Source organism: Ovis aries, chromosome X (genome assembly GCF_016772045.2).
Source record: "Ovis aries strain OAR_USU_Benz2616 breed Rambouillet chromosome X, ARS-UI_Ramb_v3.0, whole genome shotgun sequence".
Lineage (NCBI taxonomy): Eukaryota > Metazoa > Chordata > Mammalia > Artiodactyla > Bovidae > Ovis > Ovis aries.
Genome location: NC_056080.1, coordinates 52,158,377 through 52,181,614, shown reverse-complemented (window position 1 = coordinate 52,181,614; position 23,238 = coordinate 52,158,377). Strand labels below are relative to the sequence as shown.

At 39.8% G+C, this 23,238-nt stretch overlaps 1 protein-coding gene across 4 annotated transcripts in view; it reads left to right on the top strand.

Annotated features, from left to right (window-relative positions):
• FAM120C (family with sequence similarity 120 member C) overlaps window positions 1–23,238 on the top strand; it is a 150,701-nt gene that overhangs the window by 3,013 nt on the left and 124,450 nt on the right. The gene's annotated exons all lie outside the window — the stretch shown is intronic.

Sequence of the window (23,238 nt, the reverse complement as noted above, 5' to 3'; positions counted from 1 at the left end):
GTGTTGATTGCTGAGAATTCAGAGTGAAGTAAGGGGATCACTATCCTCAAGAAGGTCAGATTTTAGTAAATGAGACAAGCTGAAAACAAGGTTGCAGATACTGTGAGCTAATTGCTCATTGTTGAAAAATATGGTCCCTGTAGGGAGTATTGGTTAATTATGGTTGAGAGTGTGAAAATTGAGGTAGGTTTCACAGATTGGTACTGAGCCTTGAAGAGGTCTGGAAAGGATGGTTCAGAGAGTGGACGCAGACGTGGAGACATAAAATGGCCTTTGAGCTCTGAATAGATTTTGATTAGAGGTTGATGGGGTAGTTGAACACTATGGGTTTGTGGTTTTCCAACTTTTTTGTTCATGCACATCATCAGCAAACATTTTTGAGAGGCAATCCTAAAATGACCTACTAAGATTCTTCATTACACATAGGCTCACTTTTAAAATCCCAGCAGTTCATAAAAATATATATTTTGGATTGGACAGATGGATTGATAGGTGGTAAAGCAAATGTAGTAAACATGGTAGAGTCTCCATTGTGATTAGTTTAATGTTCACTATGAAATTGTTTCAAATTTGCTGTATGTTTAAAGTTTTTTGTAACAAAATGTTGGGGAAAAAGTTTCTCAGTAGTCATAAGCACTACTGTTTGCAAAATATGTCTTGTTTCCCATGCTAGATATAAACAACTCTTTGATCGTTTCATAGTCTCCATAATAACTTGTTAATTTTAGGTGCAGGATATCTGTTTTTCCTTCAGTGAAGAGGTTCAGTTCAGTCGCTCTGTCGTGTCTGACTCTTTGCGACCCCATGAACTGCAGCACACCAGGCCTCCCTGTCCATCACCAACTCCCGGAGTTTACCCAAACTCATGTCCATCGAGTCGGTGATGCCATCCAGCCATCTCATCCTCTGTTGTCCCCTTCTCCTCCTGTCCCCAGTCCCTCCCAGCATCAGGGTCTTTTCCAATGAGTCAACTCTTCGCATGAGGTGGCCAAAGTATTGGAGTTTCAGCTTCCCAGGACTGATCTTCTTTAGGATGGACTGGTTGGATCTCCTTGCAGTCCAAGGGACTCTCAAGAGTCTTCTCCAACACCACAGTTCAAAACCATCAATTCTTCGGCGCTCAGCTTTCTTCACAGTCCAACTCTTACATCCATACATGGCCACAGGAAAAACCATAGCCTTGACTAGATGGACCTTTGTTGATAAAGTAATGTCTCTGCTTTTTAATATGCTATCTAGGTTGGTCATAACTTTCCTTCCAAGGAGTAAGCATCTTTTAATTTCATGGCTACAGTCACCATCTGCAGTGATTTTGGAGCCCCCAAAATAAAGTCTGACACTGCTTCCACTGTTTCCCCATCTATTTCCTATGAAGTGATGGGACCAGATGCCATGATCTTCGTTTTCTGAATGTTGAGCTTTAGGCCAACTTTTTCACTCTCCTCTTTCACTTTCATCAAGAGGCTCTTTAGTTCCTTTTCACTTTCTGCCATAAGGGTGGTGTCATCTGCATATCTGAGATGAAATGAAGAGATTAGTGATCTTAATAGAATGCATTGTAGGAATGACTTTTTAAAAGTGTGTAGTGCTGCTCTTAATATGGTGGATTTAAGACTGGCTCCAAACTGCACGTTTAAAATATCTGTAGATGTAATCAGTGACTGAAGTTTTCTCTCCTTGCTCTGGTCAGTGGTGGTGGTTGTTGGAGTGATGGAGAACTTCTTGGTTTCTAAGACAGACTTGAAAGGTATTCGTTAATAACTGATTGTGGTTTGCATTTTCAGGGGGTTGTTGAAGACAACAGTTTTTCACTTGATTTCTTTTGACTGAAATGCTAGTGATTCAGTCCAAAACCCACTAGTGTATTTCTCCTTCCCTTGGTTCTGTTCTTGAGTCTAGGTCACAAGTTCGGCCTTTATTCCCAATCTGACTTTCGTTTATGATAGAGAAAATAGAGGGATTAAATAAAAGATAAATTGCCGGGTTGTCTGTTTGGGTTTAAACAATTTAGGACTTACCTTGAAAATATTCAGTGTTATATTTAACTGGGATGAATTTCGTTCTTTGGTTGGTTTCATTTGTATGTTCTGGAAACCTTTGTAAGTGATCATTGCCAGTAGCACAAAAATTAACTAAAACCTAATCTCTTTTACCTAATCTCTTCCCAAGGGTCTCAGAGCAACCATAAAGCAGTTTTAGAATGTGGTTTCAAAGATGATGTGGGTTGGTTAATGATACAAATACTTTGTTTTAATGGTTCAGTCCGTCAGTTCAGTCATGTCCGACTCTTGCAACCCCATGAATCACAGCACGTCAGGCCTCCCTGTCCATCACCATCTCCCAGAGTTCACTCAAACTCACGTCCATCAAGTTGGTGATGCCATCAAGCCATCTCATCCTCTGTCGTCCCCTTTTCCTCCTGCCCCCAATCCCTCCCAGCATCAGAGTCTTTTCCAATGAGTCAACTCTTTGCAAGAGGTGGCCAAAGTACTGGAGTTTCAGCTTTAGCATCATTCCTTCCAAAGAAATCCCAGGGCTGATCTCCTTCAGAATGGACTGGTTGGATCTCCTTGCAGTCCAAGGGACTCTCAAGAGTCTTCTCCAACACCACAGTTCAAAAGCATCAATTCTTTGGTGCTCAGCTTTCTTCACAGTCCAACTCTCACATCCATACATGACTACTGGAAAAGCCATAGCCTTGACTAAATGGACCTTTGTTGGAAAAGTAATGTCTCTGCTTTTCATTATGCTATCTAGCTTGGTCATAACTTTTCTTCCAAGGAGTAAGCATCTTTTAATTTCATGGCTGCAATCACCATCTGCAGTGATTTTAGAGCCCAAAAAGATAAAGTCTGACACTGTTTCCACTGTTTCCACAAATAGAACACATGAAACCTGTAGTTTCATAGGTATAACTCTTTAGAATGAGGCCAACTTTTAAAAGTGAAATGAAGTCACTCAGTCGTGTCTGACTCTTTGTGACCCCCATGGACACCAGGCTCCTCCGTCCATGGGATTTTCTAGGCAAGAGTACTGGAAAGGGTTGCCATTTCCTTCTCTAGAGAATCTTCCCAACCCAAGGATTGAACCCAGGTCTCCTGCATTGTAGACAGACGCTTCACCGTCTGAGCCACCAGGGAAGTCAATTTTTAAAAAGTAAGTTGATTTAAAGAAAAGTGTTAAGGTACAGCACTTGGATATAGTACTTGGAGGGGCTTCCCTGGTGGCTTAATGGTAAAGAATCCGCCTGCTAATGCAGGAGATGTGGCTTTGCTCTATATGGGTCAGGAAGATCCCCTGGAGAAGAAAATGCCTAGCCACTCCAGTATTCTTGCCTGGCACATCCCATGGACAGAGGAGCCTGGTGGGCTGTAGTCCATGGAGTTGCAAAAGAGTGAGACATGACTTTGCGACTAAACAACAATAGTACTTGGATGTTGCAGAAATCATGTTGATAGTAAATGAATAAGTAAAGTTTGAGAAATCTAACCAAGAGCATACACCATTTTGTGCTTTTGTTCTCTAGAATACAGTATAGCAGTGGCTGCTGTGGCTCCTGATTATTATTTTATTTGCCACTTTATTTTTAATTGAAGGATAATTGCTTTACAGAATTTTGTTGTTTTCTGTAAAACATCAGCAAGAATCAGCCATAGGTACACCCGTGTCCCCTCCCTTCCATCTCCTTCCCCATCCCGCCCTGCTAGATTGTCACAGTTTGAGTCCGTGTTTGAGTTCCCTGAGTCATACAGAAAATTCCCACTGGCTGTCTATTTTATATATGGTATTGTACGTTTCCATTTTATTCTCTCCATACATCTCACTTCTTCCCCTCTCCCCATGTCCAAGGTCTGTTCTCTATGTCTGTTTTTCCACTGCTGCCATGAAAATAAATTCATAAGTACCATCTTTCTAGACTCCATATATATGAGTCAGTATATGGTATATATATTTCCTTTTACTGATTTACTATTCTGTATAATAGGCTCTAGGTTTGTCCACTTCATTACAACTGACTCAAATGCATTCCTTTTAAGGCTGAGTAATATTCCATTGTATATATGCACCACAGCTTCCTCGTCCATTCATCTGTCAATTGATATCTAGATTGCTTCCATGTTCTATATATTGTCAGTAGTGCTGGAATGAACAATGGGGTACAGGTGTCTTTTGCAGTGTGGGTTTTCAGGGTATATGCCTAGGACTGAGATTGCTGGGTCATATGGAGGTTTTATTCCTAGTTTAAGGAGTCTCCATACCATCTTCCATAGTGGCTGTATCAATTTACATTCCCACCAGCAATGCAGGAGGGTTCAGTTTTCTCCACTCCCTCTCCAGCGTTTATTGTTTGTAGACTTTTTGATGGCCATTCTGACTGGTGTGAGGTGGTATCTCATTATAGTTTTGATTTGCATGTCTCTAATAATGAGCAGTGTTGAGCATCTTTTCATGTGTTTATTAGCCATCTGTATGTCTTCTTTGGGAAAATGTCTGTTTAAGTCTTTTTCCCCTCTTTTTGGTTGGGTTGTTTATTCTTCTGCCATTGAGTTGTATGAGCTGCTTGTATATTTTGGAAATTAATTCTTTGTCAGTTGTTTCCTTTGCTATTATTTTCTCCCATTCTGAGAGTTGTATTTTCACCTCAGCTTGTTTGTAGTTTCCTTTGCTGTGCAAAAGCTTTCAAGTTTAATTAGGTCCCACTTGTTTATTTTTGTTTTATTTCCATTACTCTAAGAGGTGGGTCATAGAGGATCTTGCTTTGATTTATGTCATCAAGTGTTTTGCCTGTTTTCCTCTAAGAGTTTTATAGTTTCTGGTCTTATATTTAGATGTTTAATCCATTTTGAGTTTATTTTTGTGTACGGTGTTAGGAAGTGTTCTAATTTCATTTTTTTGCATGTAGCTGTCGAGGTTTCCTAGCACCACATACCGAAGAGGCTGTCTTTGCCCCATTCTTTATTCTTGCTTCCTTTGTCAAAAATAAGGTACCCATAGGTGCCTGCTTTTATCTCTGGACTCTCTATCTTGTTACATTGGTCTCTATTTCTGTTTTTGTGCCAGTGCCATACTGTCTTGATGACTGTAGCTTTGTAGTATAATCTGTAGTCAGGACAGTTGATTCCTCCAGCTCCATTCTTCTTTCTCAAGACTGCTTCGGCTATTCAGGGTCTTTTCTGTTACAGTATGAATTGTGAAAATTTTTGTTCTAGTTCTGTGAAAAAATGCCATTGGTAATTTGATAGGGATTACATTGAATCTGTAGATTGCATCAGCATCTCATAATTTTCTGTATACAGTTCTTTTGTTTCCTTAGGTAGGTTTATTCCTAGATATTTTTTGTTCTTATTATTGCAATGGTGAATGGGATTGATTCCTTAATTTCTCTTTCTGATTTTTCATTGTTAGTATATAGGAATGAAGATGATTTCTGTGTATTGACTTTGCTAAATTCCCTGATTGGCTCTAGTGATTTTCTGATAGTATCTTTAGGGTTTTTATTTATAGTACCAGTCCATCCTAAAGGAGATAGTTCTGGGTGTTCATTGGAAAGACTGATGTTGAAGCTGAAACTCCAATACTTTGGCCACCTCATGTGAAGAGCTGACTCATTTGAAAAGACCCTGATGCTGGGAAAGATTGAGGGCAGGAGGAGAAGGGAACGACAGAGGATGAGATGGTTGGATGGCATCACTGACTCAATGGACATGGGTTTGGGTGGACTCCAGGAGTTGGTGATGGACAGGGAGGCCTGGCGTGCTGCAGTTCGTAGGATCGCAAAGAGTCGAACACGACTGAGCTACTGAACTAATGTATAGTACATTGTCATCTGCAAACAGTGAGAGTTTTACTTCTTTTCCGATCTGGATTCCTTTTATTTCTTTTATCTAATTGCCATAACTAGGACCTCTCAAAACTGTGTTGAATACTAGTGGTGAGAGTGGACACCTTTGTCTTGTTCCTGATGTTAAAGGAAATGCTTTTATCTTTATATCATTGAGAAGTGTTTCCTATGGGCTTATCATATATGGCCTTTTCTATGTTGAGGCAGGTTCCGTTTATGCCAATTTTTTGAAGCGTTTTTATCATAAATGGGTGCTGAACTTTGTCAGAGGCTTTTTCTGCATCTATTGAGATGATCATACATTTTTTATCTTTCAGTTTGTTAATATGGTGCATCACATTGATTTGCGTATATTGAAGAATCCTTGCATCCCTGTAATAAACCTGGCTTGATCGTGGTGTTTGAGCCTTTTAATGTATTGTTGAATTCTGTTTGCTAGAATTTTGTTGAGGATTCTTGCATCTATGTTCATCAGTGATATTTGCCTGTAGTTTGCTTTTTTTGTGTTGTCTTTGCCTGTTCTTGGTATCAGGGTGATTGTGGCCTTGTAGAATGAGTTTGGAAGTGTTCCTTTCTCTTCAATTTTTTGGAAGAGTTTCAGAAAAACATTCATTAGCTTTTCTTTAAATGCTTGATAGAATTCCCCTGTGAAGCCATCTGGCCCTGGTCTTTTGTTTTTTGGGAGATTTTTGATCACAGTTTTGATTTCATTGTTTGTAACTGGCCTGTTCATAATTTCTATTTCTTCCTGGTTCAGTCTTGGGGAGTTAAACTTTTCTAAGAATCTGTCCATTTCCTCTGGGTTGTCCATTTTGTTAGCATATACTTGTTCATAATATTCTGTTATGATCCTTTGTATTTCTGTCTTGTCTGTTGTAACCTCTCCTTTTTCATCTCTAATTTTGTTAATTTGATTTTTTTCTCGATGAATATGGCTAGTGGTTTGTCAGTTTTATCATCTCAAAGAACTAGCTTTAATTTTATTAATCTTTGCTATTGTTTCTTTCATTTCTTTTTCATTTATTTCTGCTCTGATATTTATGATTTCTTTCCTTCTGCTGACTTTGGGGACTTTTTGTTCTTCTTTTTCCAACTGCTTTAGTTGTAGTTAGGTGGTCTATTCAGTGCTTTTCTTGGTTCTTGAGGTAGAATTGTATTGCCATAAACTTCTTTCTTTGAACTACTTTTGCTGAATCCCATAGGTTTTGAGTCATCATATTTTTGTTGTCATATGTTTCTAGAAATCTTTTGATTTGCCTTGTTTCTTCAGTAACCTCTTCATTATTTAGTAGTGTATTATTTAATCTCCATGATTTTGTGTTCTGGGCAGTTTTTCCCCTGTAGTTGATAACTATTCTCATACCATTGTGGTCAGAGAAAGATATTTGATGCAATTTCAGTTTTCCTAAATTTCTTGAGGTTTGACTTGTGACCCAAGATGTGGTCTATTCTGGAGAATGTTCCATGTGCACTTGAGAAGAAATTATATTCCTCTGCCTTTGCATGGAAAGTCCTGAAGATACCAATTAGGTCCATTTGGTCTAATGTTTCATTTAAGGTTTGTTTTTTTTGATGATCTGTCCATTGGTAAAATGGTGTATTGAAGTGTGTGTTAATGTTTGCCTTATGCATTGAGGTTCTCCTATGTTGGATGCATAAATATTTGCAACTGTTATGTCTTCTTGGATCAACCATTTGATCATTATGTAGTGTCCTTCTTTGTCTCTTATAATATTCTTTATTTTGAAGTCTATTTTGTCTGAAATAAGGATTGCCACTCTGGCTTTCTTTTGGTTTCCATTCACATGCAATATCTTTTTCTATCCTTTTACTTTCGGTCTGTATATGTCTCTAGGTCTGAAGTGTGTCTCTTGTAGGCAACATATATATGGATCTTGTTTTTGTATCCATTCCGTCAGTCTGTATCTTTTGGTTGGTGCATTTAATACGTTTACATTTAAGGTAATTAGTGATTTGTATGTTCCTTAAAGTATGTCAATACATTAAGAGAATGTATTGACATTTTCTTAATTGTTTTGGGTTTGTTTTTGTAGGTCTTTCCTTTCTCTTGTGTTCACTGGCTATGTAATTCTCTTTAGTATTTGTTGTAAGGCTGGTTTGGTGGTGCTAAATTCTCTGAACTCTTGTTTGTCTGTAAAGCTTTTGATTTCTCCATCAATTTTGAATGAGATCTTTGCTGGGTATCATAATCTTAGTTGTAGATTTTTTCTTTCAGTACTTTAAATATATCTTGCCATTCCCTTTTGGCCTGCCACATTTCTCCTGAAAGATTGACTGTTAGTCATATTGGATTTCCCTTGTATGTTAACTTGTTGCTTTTCCCTTGATGCTTTTAGTATTCTTTCTTTGTGCTTAATCTCTGTTAACGTGATTAATATGTGTCTCGATGTTTTTCTCCTTGGGTTTATTCTGTAAGGGATTCTCTGCGCTTCTTGGACTTGATTGACTATTTCCTATTCTGTGTTGGGGAAGTTTTCAAGTATAATTTCTTCAGAAATTTTCTCAGTGCCTTTCTTTTTGTTTTTCTTCCTCTGGGACCCCTATAACTCAAATGTTGGTATGTTTAATATTGTCCCAAATGTCTCTAAGGCTATCCTCAATTCTTTTCATTCTTTTTTCTTTATTCTGATCTTCAGCAGTTATTTCCACCTTTCTGTCTTACAGCTCACCTATCCAGTCTGCCTCAGTTATTTTTCTATTGATTCTTTCTAGAGTATTTTTAATTTCAGTAATTGTGTTTTTCATCTCTGTTTGTTTATTCCTTATTTCTTTTATGTCCTGGTGATTGTATTAACTGTGTTGATTGTTTCTTGCATTTTCTCCATTCTATTTTCAAGTCTTTGGAGCATCTTTACTGTCATTATTGTGAATTCTATTTCAGGTAGATTGCTTATTTCCTCTCTGTGTTTGGTTTTGTAAGTTTCTACCTTATTCTTTCATTTGTGCTGTATTTCTCTGTCTTTTAATTATTTTCCTAACTTGCTCCACTTGAGGTCTCCTTTTCCCAGGCTTTAGAGTTGTATTCCTTCTTCCTCTTGGTTTTTGCCCTTGGAGGGAAAGGTTGGTTGAATGGTTTGTGTTGACTTCTTTTTAGGGGTGATGTCTGCCTGTGTTCTAGTCAGAGGAGACCAAGCTGATCAAGCAGATAATTACAGAAATACTGGGACATATACACACACTTCCACACATAGAGTTATAAGCAAAGTATTCTAAAGAAAAGAGTACAGGAGACTGACTTTGTGAAGAAGGGAAACGAAAAATGATATCAACCAATTAAAACCAGAGCTAGCTAATGCTCAATCTGAAAAACTGAGCCTGAGCAGAGTGCCAACTGGGGAATATAGCAAAAGGAGCTCAAGAATTTAACGTACTGGGTGAAAAAAATAAAGTGAAGGAAAACAGGGAAAAGAAAAAAAGAAGAGAAAAGGAAGGGGTGGAAAAGAGGGTAAAAACAAGAGAAAAGAAAAATAGAAAAGCAAAGATAAAGAGACATATGTGAAAGATTTATACATATTCAGGAATAGCTACAACTAGTAAGGAACTATAAGACAAGCAGTCGAATATATCAAAAACAAAATCCAAGAAATCTCCCAAAAAAGGGGTGAAAAAGGAAAAATAAAGCTTAAAATGAGTTTTTTGTTTACAGGAAAAACAGGAAAACTCCACACCACCACAAAAGGCTAATGTGAAGGTAGAAATATGTAGGTGGAATAAACAGTGTGATTTATAAGAAAAAGAAAAAAGTTTTCAAGGTCGTAGTTCTTCTTGGTTGTGCATTCTCCCCCAGTGAATGGGGGTTGGATTAGTGTATTGTGATGCTTTCCTGGTTGGGAGAGCTTGTGCCTGTGTTCTCATTGATGTATCTGTATCTCATCTCTCTGAAGGGTAATTCAGTTTCCACTAGTAAGTTTTGGGGTGTCAATATGTCTTTGGGCAGTCCTTCTGTTTTGGGGCAGTCCTTCTAGCTTTAGCAGTGTTACACACATCTACTTTCACAGCTGTGTCAAAGCCCTTTCAGCATGTCTTCACTGCAGCCAGCCCCCTAACTGCAGCCAGCCCCCTACTTGTCCCTGGATTCTTTGCTGGTGCTTCTGTTCCCCAGTCCTGCCCTGCACTGCACTGCAAGACAAAGCTTGCTAGATGGAGTCTTATGTGGATCTTTTCTCAGCTCCCAAACTGTGCACTCCGCTTTGCAGAGACCTGTGTGGGCTTCCCTCAGGCCCCTGAGGTCACCCTCTGCTTTGTGTGGCTTATGTACACTTGTCTTGGCTCCCTGAGCCCACACTCTGCATTGCACTCCTTCTGTTCACTTCTCAGCTCACCAGGCCTGCCCTCTATGTCTCAGGGCTTGTGTTCACTTGTTTCAGCTACCCGGGACCACCCTCTGCATCCTGGGGCTTATGTACACTTGTCTTGGCTCCCTGGACCCGCCGTCTGGGTCTTGGGGCTTGTGTGCACTTGTTTTGTCTCATCAGCCAGCCCTCTATGTTGCAGGTCTTGTGTGCACTTGTCTCGGCTCTCCAGGCCTGCCCTCTGAGCTGTGAGGGTTGTGTGCGCTGGAGAGATTTGTATGCTGCGCGTCACTCGTCACCCCGGGCCCACCCTCTGCACTGGCGGGGGGGGGGGGGGGCTTCTGTGGGCTTCTTTCAGTTCCCTGAGCCCACTATCTGCTCAGGGCCACAGTCCATGAGTTGTTTATGGGCTGAGGAGTGCGGCTTTTTTTGTTTTCTGCCCTTTAAGCCCCTGCTTTGCCAGTTTTCCCAGATTCTGCATCTCCCCCTTGGGCCTGCCTGTGAGGGAAGTTCCCAGCGCACAGGAACTCTTTCTGCTTCAGGATTCCCTCACTCCCTCGGGCACAAGCTCCCATCCAGAAGTTCTCTGTCTTTTCCCTTTTTATGTTTCCCGTTCTCTCTCCTACCTCATTCCAAGGAGCTTAACGTATCCTCCTGGAGGCCTGGAGTCTTCTGCTATCGCCTAGAGGTTGCTTTGTAGATGTTGCTCTTTATCTTGATGAGTTTTTGATGTGTTAGTGGTGAGGCTGGCAATTTCCCTGTCTTACTCCTCTGCCGTCTTCTTGCCTCCTGATTATTTAATTATCCTCAATCATTGACACATCCTGAAATGTTAGTGACTCTTCTAGATGCACCAGTGGTAAGAAAAATTACCATAATAGTAATTCTGTTCTTGAGCACCAGGTTGTATAGCAAGTGCTTTTTACATATCTTGTTTAATCCACATAAGCTCACAAAATGTGTACTTTTCTGCCCATTTAACAGTTGAATAACAGATGCAAAGAAGTGAAATGATTTTTCTTTGGTCTAGACATTAGTGCTTTTCATGGGGTTCAAGTGAAAGGCAAAGGAGAAAGGGAAAAATATACCATCTGAATGCAGAGTTGCAAAGAATAGCAAAGAGAGATAAGAAAGCCTTCTGAAGTGAACAATGAAAACAAATAGAGGAAAACAGTAGACTGGGAAAGACTACAGATCTCTTCAAGAAAATTGAAGATATCAAGGGAACGCTTCATGTAAAGATGGGCACAGTAAAAGACAGAATTGAAAAGGACCTAACAGAAGAGATTAAGAGGAGGTGGCAAGAATACACAGAAGAACTATACAAAACAGCTATTAATTACCTAGGTAACCCCAATGGTGTGGTCACTCATCTAGAGCCAGACATCCTAGACTGTGAAGTCAAGTGGCCTGAGGAAGCATCGCTATTAACAAAGCTAGTAGAAGTGATGGAATTCCAGCTGAGCTATTTCAAATCCTAAAAGATGATGCTGTGAAAGTGCTGCACTCAGTATACCAGTAAATTTGGAAAACTGAGCAGTGGCCACAGGACTGGAAAAGGTCAGTTTTCATTCCAATCTCAAAGAAGGGCAATGTCAAAGAATGTTCAAACTACCACACAATTGCACTCATTTCATATGCTAGCAAAGTAATGCTCAAAATCCTTCAAGATAGGCTTCAACAGTAAGTGAACTGAAAACTTTCAGATGTGCACGCTGGATTTAGAAAAGGAAGAGGAACCAGAGATCAAATTGCCAACATCCATTGATCATAGAAAAAGCAAGAGAATTCCTACAAAACATCTGCTTCATTGAATATGCTAAGCCTTTGACTGTGTGGGTCACAATGAACTGTGGAAAATTCTTCAAGAGATGGGAATACCAGACTACCTTACCTGCCACCTGAGAAACCTGTATGCAGGTCAAGAAGCAACAGTTAGAACCAGACATGAATCAATGGACTGGTTCAAAATTGGGAAAGGAGTATGTCAAGGCTGTATGTTGTCACCATGCTAATTTCACCTATATGCAACGTACATTATGTACGTACATGCAGCGTATATCACGTGAAATGCCAGGCTGGATGAAGCACAAGATGGAATCAAGATTGCCAGGAGAAATATCAATAACCTCAGATATGCAGATGACACCACAGAAAGAGAAGAGGAACTAAAGAGCTTCTTGAAGAATATGAAAGAGGAGAGTGAAAAAGCTGGCATAATATTCAGCATTCAAAAAATGAAGATCATGGCATCCAGTCCCATCACTTCATGGCAAATAGATGGAACAACAATTGAAACAGTAATATATTTTATTTTCTTGGGCTCCAAAATCACTGCAGGTGGTGTATGTAGCCATGAAATTAAAAGACACTTGCTCCTTAGAAGAAAAGCTATAATAAACCTGGGAGGCGTATTAAAAAGCAGAGATATCACTTTGTTAGCAAACATTAGTCAGTTCAGTTCAGTACAAACCTTGGAGGCATATTAAAAAGCAGAGTTATCACTTTGTCAGCAAACATACGTCTAGTCAAAGCTATGGTTTTTCCAGTAGTCGTTTAGAGATGTGAGAATTGAACCATAAGGAAGGCAGGGTGCCAAAGAATTGATTCTTTCGAACTGTGGTGCTAGAAAAGGCTATTGAGAATTCCTTGGACTGCAAGGAGATCAAACCAATCAATCATAAAGGAAATCAAACCTGAATATTTATTGGAAGGAGTGATGCTGAAGCTGAAGCTCCAATTCTTTGGCCACCTGATGCAATGAGCCCACACGCTGGAAGAGGCCCTGATGCTGGGAAAGATGGAGGGCAGGAGGAGAAGGAGTCGACAGAGAATGACATGGTTGGATGACATCAGCAACTCAATGGACATGAATTTGAGCAAATTCTTGAGAGATAGTGAATGATAGGGAATCCTGGTATGCTGCAGTCCATAGGGTTGCAAAGAGTTGGACACGACCAGGTGACTGAACAACAACAAAATGTACAGTAAATAGTGTATAAAATTCTGTGCTGGATTTGTATTGCTTAAAGTCTGTTTCCACAGTTTCACCACATGGTTTCCTTTTTATACATTCTTGTGTCAAATTGTACACTTTTTAGCCAGATAGTATGCATAGATGCAATAAAATTTTGAAGATTTATTGAGCACTTATTTTCATTTGCTAAATGCACAGTACTGCCAGTACAAGCAAATGTGTAAGCTCAGTGCCAAATGAGTGACTCATATAATGATTTTATAGGAATTCAAAAGTAGCAGTCTCTTTTTTTCCTACATTTTAAGTCTCTCCCTTTCTGGTTTCTTTCCTTTATAAGTACATATGCATATACAAATAACCTTTAAAGAATAAAAACTTCCCCTTTGTTTTGTAATTCCCTTAATCCCTCTTCTTCCCTTTTAACCATCATTCTTGAAGATAGAAGATTTTATTAATTCCCATTCCCTAGCCTATTGCCACTTGATATGTGATGTCACCATTCTGAAGCTACCAAAACCATTTCCATTCTTACCCTTTATTAATGCTCTATGAGATATCCTTTCTTTGAATTTCCTTTCTTGGATTCCATAAGGCAGCTTATTGCTGATTCTTCCATATAAGTCTCTAGTTGTTTCTCCTCCTCTTACTGCTTCCTTAAGCATTGGTGCTCTCATGACTTCTGCCCTAGCCATATTCTTCTACATACATATTCTGAGCAATCTCATCTGTTATTATGGCTTTAAGTGCTAACTGTATTATGATTGTTCCTATAGCTGTTTTTCTCTAGCCCAACGTCTCTCATAAGGTTTCAACACATCTTTTCGATGTCTTGTAGGTCACTTACATTTAAAAAAAAAAAAAAACCAAGATGTCCTATAGGTCACTTATATTAAAAAATACCCAAGATGGAGTTCATTTTTTTCCACCAAAACTTGTTCTACTTATGGTGTTCTCTTTTTCTATGAATGTCATCTTTCATCCATTTCAAGCCAGAAACCATGGAGATCTTCTCAATTCTTCAGTCTTCCTGTCACTTCTCTTATCCACTTGGTCACCAGATCTTGTCACCTCTACCTCAAATATGTCTCATAAATCCAGCTACTTCCACCCCCATTGCTGTAGTTCAAGCTGCCGTCATTTCTTATCTGAACTGTGAAAACTGCCTCACTCTTTGTGCCATAGTCCATATTATACATTGCTATCAGAAGAAGCTGACATTTTCCTATGCCCAAAAATACCCAATGACTTTTTGCCTAGCCTTACTAAACTCAGACTTGTGAGCATAGCAGACAGTGCCATTCACGCAGTCTGATCCCAAACTCTCTCCAGCTTACTTGGTGCTTACCTTTGCCCATACCTGTTCCAAACATTGGAAGGTCCCAACCATTCTGAACTTTCTTTTTTTTAACATTCCAGACACACTATGTCTTCTCATATAGTGCTTTTCTTATTTAACTCTCACTCTTTGTGTAGCAGATTCCTACTTATTCTTGCTAAAATGTTGTCACTATGAAATCTTTCCCAGCCGAGGTAAACGATGCCTTCCCTTATGCTATCAGAGTGGTTTAAAAAAAAATTCTCATTTTGTTTTCTCATAGTATTTTCATATCACATTCTCTTTTTTTTTCTCCCATGCCATGTGCATTGTATCCCTAGAACTTACTTACCTTATGACTGGAAATGTGTATGTCACTCAGTTCAGGTGCTCAGTTGCGTTTGACTCTTTGCAGTCCCATGGACTGGAGCACACCAGGCTTCCCTGTCCATCACCAGCTCCCAGAGCTTGCTCAAACTCATCTCCATTGAGTTGGTGATGCCATCAAACCATCTCATCCTCTATCATCCCCTTCTCCTTCCCTCTTCAATCTTTCCCAGCATCAGGGTCTTTTCCAATGAGTCAGTTTTTTGCATTAGGTGCCCAAAGTGTTGGAGCTTAAGTTTCAGCATCAACCCTTCCAATGAATATTCAGGACTGATTTCTTTAGGATTCACTGGTTTGACCTCCTTCCAGTGCAGGGAACTCTCAACAGGCTTCTGCAACACCACGCTTCAAAAGCATCAATTCTTCAGTCTCAGCTTTGTTTATGGTCCAACTCTCACATCCATACATGACTACTGGAAAAGCCATAGCTTTGACTAGATGGATGTTTGTTGGCAAAGTAATGTCTCTACTATTTAATATGTTGTCTAGGTTGGTCATAGCTTTTCTTCCAAGTAGCAAGTGTCTTTTAATTTCATGGCTGCAGTCACCATCAGTGGTGATTTTGGAGCCCAAGAAAATAAAGTCAGTCACTGTTTCCATTGTTCCCCATCTATTTCCCTGGATGCCATGATCTTAGTTTTCTGAATGTTGCATTTTAAACCAGCTCTTTCACTCTCCTCTTTCACTTTCATCAAGAGGCTCTTTAGTTCCTCTTCGCTTTCTGCCATAAGGGTGGTATCATCTGCATGTCTGAGGTTACTGATATTTTTCCTGGCAATCTTGATTCCAGCTTGTGCTTCATCCAGCCCAGCATTTTGCATGACATACTCTGCATATAAGTTAAATAAGCAGGGTGACAATATACAGCCATTAGGTACTCCTTTCCCAATTTGGAACCAGTCTGTTGTTCCATGTCTGGTCCTAACTGTTGGTTCTTGATGACTTACATACAGATTTCTGAGGAGGCAGGTAAGGTGTTCTGGTATTCGCATCTCTTGAAGAATTTTCCAAGTTTGTTGTGATCAACACCGTCAAAGGCTTTGGTATAGTCAATAAAGCAGAAATAGATGTCTTTCTGGAATTCTCTTCCTTCTTCTGTGATCCTGCAGATGTTGGCAATTTGATCTCTGGTTCCTCTGCCTTTTCTAAATCCAGCTTGAACATGTGGAACTTCTTGATTCTCATATTGTTGAAGCCTCACTTGGAGAATTTTGAGCCTTACTTGGCTAGCAGGTGAGATGAGCACAGTTGTATACAGTTGTGAACATTCTTTGGTATTGCTTTTCTTTGGGATTGAAATGAAAACACGTTTTCCAACCCTTTGGCCACTGCTGAGTTTTCCCAATTTGCTGGCATATTGAGTACAACACTTTCACAGCATCATCTTCCAGGATTTGAAATAGCTTAACTGGAATTCCATCACCTACCAGAGATCCAATTCCCAACATCTGCTGGATCATTGAAAAAGCAAGAGAGTTCCAGAAAAACATCTATTTCTGCTTTACTGACTATGCCAAAGCCTTTGACTGTGTGGGTCACAATAAACTGTGGAAAATTCTGAAAGAGATGGGAATACAGAGCACCTGACCTGCCTCTTGAGAAACCTATATGCAGGTCAGGAAGCAACAGTTAAAACTGGACATGGAACAGCAGACTGGTTCCAAATAGGAAAAGGAGTACGTCAAGGCTGTATATTGTCACCCTGCTTATTTAACTTATATGCAGAGTACATCATGAGAAACGCTGGACTGGAAGAAGCACAAGCTGGAATCAAGATTGCCGGGATAAATATCAATAACCTCAGATATGCAGATGACACCACCCTTATGGCAGTAAGTGAAGAGGAACTGAAAAGCCTCTTGATGAAAGTGAAAGAGGAGAGTGAAAAAGTTGGCTTAAAGCTCAACATTCAGAAAACAAAGATCATGGCATCTGGTCCCATCACTTCATGGGAAATAGATGGGGAAACAGTGCAAACAGTGTCAGACTTTATTTTGGGGGGACTCCAAAATCACTGCAGCCATGAAATTAAAAGACGCTTACTCCTTGGAAGGAAAGTTATGACCAACCTAGATAGCATATTGAAAAGCAGAGATATTACTTTTCTAACAAGGTCCGTCTAGTCAAGGCTATGGTTTTTCCAGTAGTCATGTATGGATGTAAGAGTTGAACTGTGAAAAAAGCTGAGTGCCAAAGAATTGATGGTTTTGAACTGTGGTGTTGGAGAAGACTCTTGAGAGTCCCTTGGACTGCAAGGAGATCCAACCAGTCCATTCTAAAGGAGATCAGTCCTCGGTGTTCTTTGGAAGGAATGATGCTAAAGCTGAAACTCCAATACTTTGGCCACCTCATGCGAAGTGTTGACCCATTGGAAAAGACTCTGATGCTGGGAGGGATTGTGGGCAGGAGGAGAAGGGGACGAGAGAAGATGAGATGGCTGGATGGCATCACCAACTCGATGGACGTGAGTTTGGGTGAACTCCAGGAGCTGGTGATGGACAGGGAGGCCTGGCGTGCTGCAGTTGATGGGGTCTCAGAGAGGTGGACGTGACTGAGTGACTGAACTGAACTGAACACTAGCTTTGTTCATAGTGATGCTTCCAAAGGCCCACTTGACTTCACGCTTAGGATGTCTGGCTGTAGGTGAGTGATCACACCATTATGGTCATCTGGGCCATGAAGATCTTTTTTGTGTAGTTCTTTGTGTTCTTGCCACCTGTTCTTAATATCTTCTGCTTCTGTCAAGTCCATACCATTTATGTCCTTTATTGTGCCCATCTTCAAATGAAATGTTCCCTTGGATCTCTAATTTTCTTGAGGGGATCTCTAGTCTTTCATCTCTATTTCCTTGCATTGTTCACTGAGAAAGGCTTTCTTATCTTTCCTTGCTAATCTTTGGAACTCTGCATTCGGATGGGTATATCTTTCCTTTTCTCCATTGCTTTTAGCTTCTCTTCTTTTCTCAGATATTTGTAAGGCCTCCTCAGACAGCCATTTTGCCTTTTTGCATTTCTTTTTCTTGGGTATGGCCTTAATCACTGCCTCCTGTACGATGTCATGAACCTCCGTCCATATTTCTTCAGGCACTCTATCAAATCTAATCCCTTGAATCTATTTGTCACTTCCACTGTATAATCATAAGGGATTTGATTTAGGTCATACCTGAATGGTCTAGTGGTTTTCCCTACTTTCTTCAATTTATGTCTGAATTTGGCAAAAAGTTCTTCATGGTCTGAGTTGTTCATGATTTGAGCAAAGATCAGCTCCTGGTCTTGTTTGTGCTTACTGTATAGAGCGTCTCCATCTTCAGCTGCAAAGAGTGTAATCAGTCTGATATCAGTAGTGACCATCTGGAGATGTCCATGTGTAAAGTCATCTCTTGTATTATTGGGAGAGGGTTTTTGCTATGACCAGTGCATTCTTTTCGCAAAACTTTGCCCTGCTTCGTTTTGTACTCCAAGGCCAAACTTACCTGTTACTCCAGGGATCTCTTGACTTCCTACTTTTGCATTCCACTCCCCTATGATGAAAAGAACATGTTTTATGTATGTTAGTTCTAGAAAGTCTTGTAGGTAGTCATAGAACCATTCAACTTCAGCTTCTTCCGCATTACTGATTGGGGCATAGACTTGGATTACTGTGATATTGAATGATTTGCCTTGGAAATGAACAGAGATCATTCTGTCATTTTGAGACTGCACCCAAGTACTGCATTTCGGACTCTTTTGTTGACTATGAGGGCTACTCCGTTTCTTCTAAGGGATTCTTGCCCCAATAGTAGATACAATTGTCATCTGAATTAATTTTGCCCATTCCTGTCCATTTGAGTTTACTGATTCTTAAAATGTTGATGTTCACTCTTGCCATTTCTTGTTTGACCACTTCAATTTTCCTTGCTTCATGGACCTAACATTCCAGGTTTCTATGCATTATTGTTCTTTACAGCATCAGACTTGACTTCCATTACCAGTCACATCCAGAACCGGGCATTGTTTTTGCTTTGGCTTTTTATTCTTTCTGTAGTTATTTCTCCACTCTTCTCCAGTACCATACTGGGCACCTACTGACCTGGGTAGTTCATCTTTCAGTGTCATGTCTTTTTGCCTTTTCATGCTGTTCATGGGGTTCTCACGGCAAGAATACTGAAGTGTTTTTGTCATTACTTTCTCCAATGGACCACATTTTGTCAGAACTTTCCACTATGACCCATCCATATTGGGTGGCCCTGATATCTTTTAATTGTCCTCAAAGAGGGCAGAGATTTTGCTGCAGGGCTTGATGCATTGTGAATAATAATGGTTATTGAAATAGAAAGAGGTAAGTTGATAGACTCATTTACTATAGAAAGCTTTGAAAGGCAGATAAGGAAGAATTTAGAGCCAGTGTTTTCTAATTTTATAGGTTCATTCCATAAAACTTATTCAATTTCAAATGTAATTGCCACAGTTTGTTAAGGAAAAGTAAGCTTTGTAGCTGTTTAGCAATGCATTTATAGAATAAATTTCCCCTTGGTCTTGGTAATGACAGCTACCACCTGGGCTTAGTAGCGTACATAGATTCATTATGTTATTTAATCTTATTTACAGACTTTATTGTGAGTATTAAATTAAGTACAGTGCTTAGAACATTATATGCAGCATAGTAAATGCCATATAAATGACAGCTTCAATTACTTTGATCAAAATATATTGTATGCCAAGTAAGTTGGACATTGACATTTCACTCTCATGCCTTAAGCTTGACATGACATGCAGGGTACTTCTTGATTTGCCTACCATTCTCTGGCCTCATTTAACCCCATTTTTCTTATCAGAACAATGAATGCTTTTTAGCATTTTTTGAACACCTATTCTGTGTGAGACCCTGTGCTCTGCACTATGAGCAATGGAATTCATTCCTTAAATAAATGTTTAATGGGCTTCTGCTGTGCACTAGGCACAGTTTAATATTGAGAGGATAAAGCAGCAACCAAAACAGGTTTCTTAACTCATGAATTTTATATTCTGGTAGGAAGGACAAACAATAAACCAGATAAAAAGACAAAGTGTATAGTATTTTAGATAGTATAGTAAGTGCTGTATGAAAAAATGAACTAGGAAAGTGAGATAAGGGAACACTGCAGTCGGGTGGAGTGGTACTCTAATCCTCCAGGAGCTCATAGTCTAGTAGGAAAGACAAGTAAGAAAATACTAACAGTAATAGCCCTGAGGATCTTTTCTCTGACCCTTGTCATAGGCCCAAGGACATAGTGAAAGCGGCAGGACCACAATTTGCATTTCAGATACCAAAACTTTTGCCTTTTCATCTATACCACAAAGAAAATCACAAGGATTATGGCAAGGATGGCAAACTGGCAGCCCATCGTTCCACACATTTTTAAAAAGAATTCCATTGATTTTCATTGATCAGTAATGTTCATCACTATCTAAAGTCACATTGTGGGTTTGGATTGAATATTAAGGCATTATCTAGTTGAATGGTTTTTCATTTCCTTCTATCATTTAACTTGCATTTTACAAACTCATTTCTTTTTTAATAAGTATGGATTTGTTGCCAACATTTAAAAAATTGTGAAATATTACCAAGAATTCTAACATTCTAGCTGCTCTTGAAATATCATCCTTGTGCAACACTGACTTTTCCCTTTTATCAAGCCACATGGTCTTCATTTATTGGAGTCGGTACTGCTCCATGGTGTCTGACCAAGTGCCACTTGCCTTTCATGATAGCCATCTTCTACATGGCTCCCAGTCCCATCACTTCATGGCAGGTAGGTGGGAAAACAGTGGAAGCAGTGGCTGCCTTTATTTTTCTGGGCTCCAAAATCACTGCGGATGGTGATTGCAGCCATGAAACTAAAAGACGGTTGCTCCTTGGAAGGAAAGTTATGATCAACCTAGACAGCATATTCGGAGAAGGCGATGGCACCCCACTCCAGTACTCTTGCCTGGGAAATCCCATGGACAGGGGAGCCTGGTAGGCTGCAGTCCATGGGGTCGTGAACATTTGGACACGACTGAGCGACTTCACTTTCACTTTTCACTTTCATGCATTGAAGAAGGAAATGGCAACCCACTCCAGTGTTCTTGCCTGGAGAATCCCAGGGATGGGGGAGCCTGTGGGCTGCCGTCTCTGGGGTCACACAGAGTCTGACACAACTGAAGTGACTTAGCAGCAGCAGCAGCAGACAGCATATTAAAAAGCAGAGACATTACTTTGCCAACAAAGGTCTGTCTAGTCAAGGCTATGGTTTTTCCAGTAGTCATGTATGGATGTGAGAGTTGGACTATAAAGAAAGCTGAGCACCAAAGAATTGATGCTTTTGAACTGTGGTATTGGAGAAGACTCTTGCGAGTCCCTTGGATTGCAAGGAAATCCAACCAGTCCATCCTAAAGGAGATCAGTCCTGGGTGTTCATTGGAGGGACTGATGTTGAAGCTGAAACTCCAATACTTTCGCTACCTGATGCAGAGAGCTGACTCATTTGAAAAGACCCTGATGCTGGGAAAGATTGAGGGCAGGAGGAGAAGGGGACGACAGGATGAGATGGTTGGATGGCATCACTGACACAACGGACATGGGTTTGGGTGGACTCCGGGAGTTGGTGATAGACAGGGAGGCCTGGCGCACTGCAGTTCATGGGGTTGCAAAGACTGAACTGACATGGCTCCTAGTAATTCCCACCTCCTGGTATTCACACTTTTGTTTAATCTACCTCCACCTCCTGTGTGTGGGCTGGACTGTGACTTGCTTTTAATGAACAGAATATAACAAAAATGATGAGATGTCACTTCCAAGATTAGGTTATAAAAGACTACAACTTCCATCTTGTTTCCACTCTCCCCCTTGGATTTTTTTGCTTGATCACTCTGGTGAAGCAAACTACCATGTTGTGGGCTGTACTATAAAGAGGCTCACATTACAAGTAACTGAGGGCAGCCTCCGACCAGCAACCAGTGAGGAACTGAGGTCCTCAGTGCAACAGCCCACAGGAACTGAATCCTGCCAGCAGCCACTTGAGTGAGCTTGTAAGCAGATCCTTTCCCAGTCAAACCTTGAGATGACTGCAGCCTTATCTAACACCTTGATTGCAGTCTGTGAGAGACCCTGAGCCAAAGAACCAAGTTAAGCCACATTCACAGACACTGAGAAAATAAATGCTCTTTAAGCTACTAAGTTTGGGGGGTAATTTGTTATACAAAAATAGAAAACTAAAACACCATTGATTGTTGTACTGTTGCTTTGTTTTGTTTTGTTTTTTGTTTTTCCTTTTTTTAATAGTAGTTTTGAAGAATATGAAATATTTCTTGTACCCATATCTGAAAAGTGGAGAAAACATACAGAAGGACAGATACTTAAAGGAAAATTAAAGGGAGCCTATTTTCTAGTGGAAGTGATGATGTATCTAAACACAGTGTGTTTGTTGAAAGACTGTAACTTAAGACACCATTTAAAAATAAACCATTGTAAGAAATATGACCAGTATATAAGAATGATGAGTGCTGAATGAAAAAGAATTTTAAAAAGGGATTGGAATTTCAATAGGTTGTTTTTATAATACAGACAGAATTAAATAATACTGCCATGAAAGTAAAAGTGAAGTCACTCAGTCGTGTCTGACTCTTAGCGACCCCATGGACTGCAGGCTACCAGGCTCCTCCATCCATGGGATTTTCCAGGCAAGAGTACTGGAGTAGGCTGCTATTGCCTTCTCCGGATTATATATTACATGAAAAAATTGCCAGGGGTTGAAAGCCTTTTGTAGGTAGTGATTTAAGAAAAGAGTGTTCAGTACAGCAGAATTTTACATCATGAACAAACGTTTGCAAAAGTAGTAGACACTGTTGTTCAGGATGTTTAAGACTGGTGGCTGAACATTTTTGTGACAAATTGTGTCAAGAAGTTTAAATTATAAAGTTTTAGATTACAGTTGGTTACAACAGATATAAACACTGTACATTTAAAAATAACTATGTGTCTAGCCAGTAGTTCTCAAAGTATGGTCCCTTATCAACAGCACTGTACCACTTGGGAACTTGTTATAAATAGACATTATCAGGCCTTACCCTAGACCTACTGGAAATGAAGCTTGTCGATTTGTTTTCATAAGCCCTCCAACTGATTCTCATACACTCTATAAAGTCTGAGAACTGCACCTAGATATATAATTTATATGTTAATAATTTTGATGCAGTCTAACTCTTGGAGTTGCTTGTGATGTGTTCATCTAGAAATATCTGGATTTTGTATGCTGAGAAAAGTCTTGAAATTTTTAGTATAGATTGGTCAAAATTAATGAATATGACTTCAGAAAGCCTTAGAAAGCTTCAATTCTTTTTCAGAAACATTTTACAAAGACTTAAGGCTGTTCATTGTATCATTCCTTAGGATTCCATTTTTTATG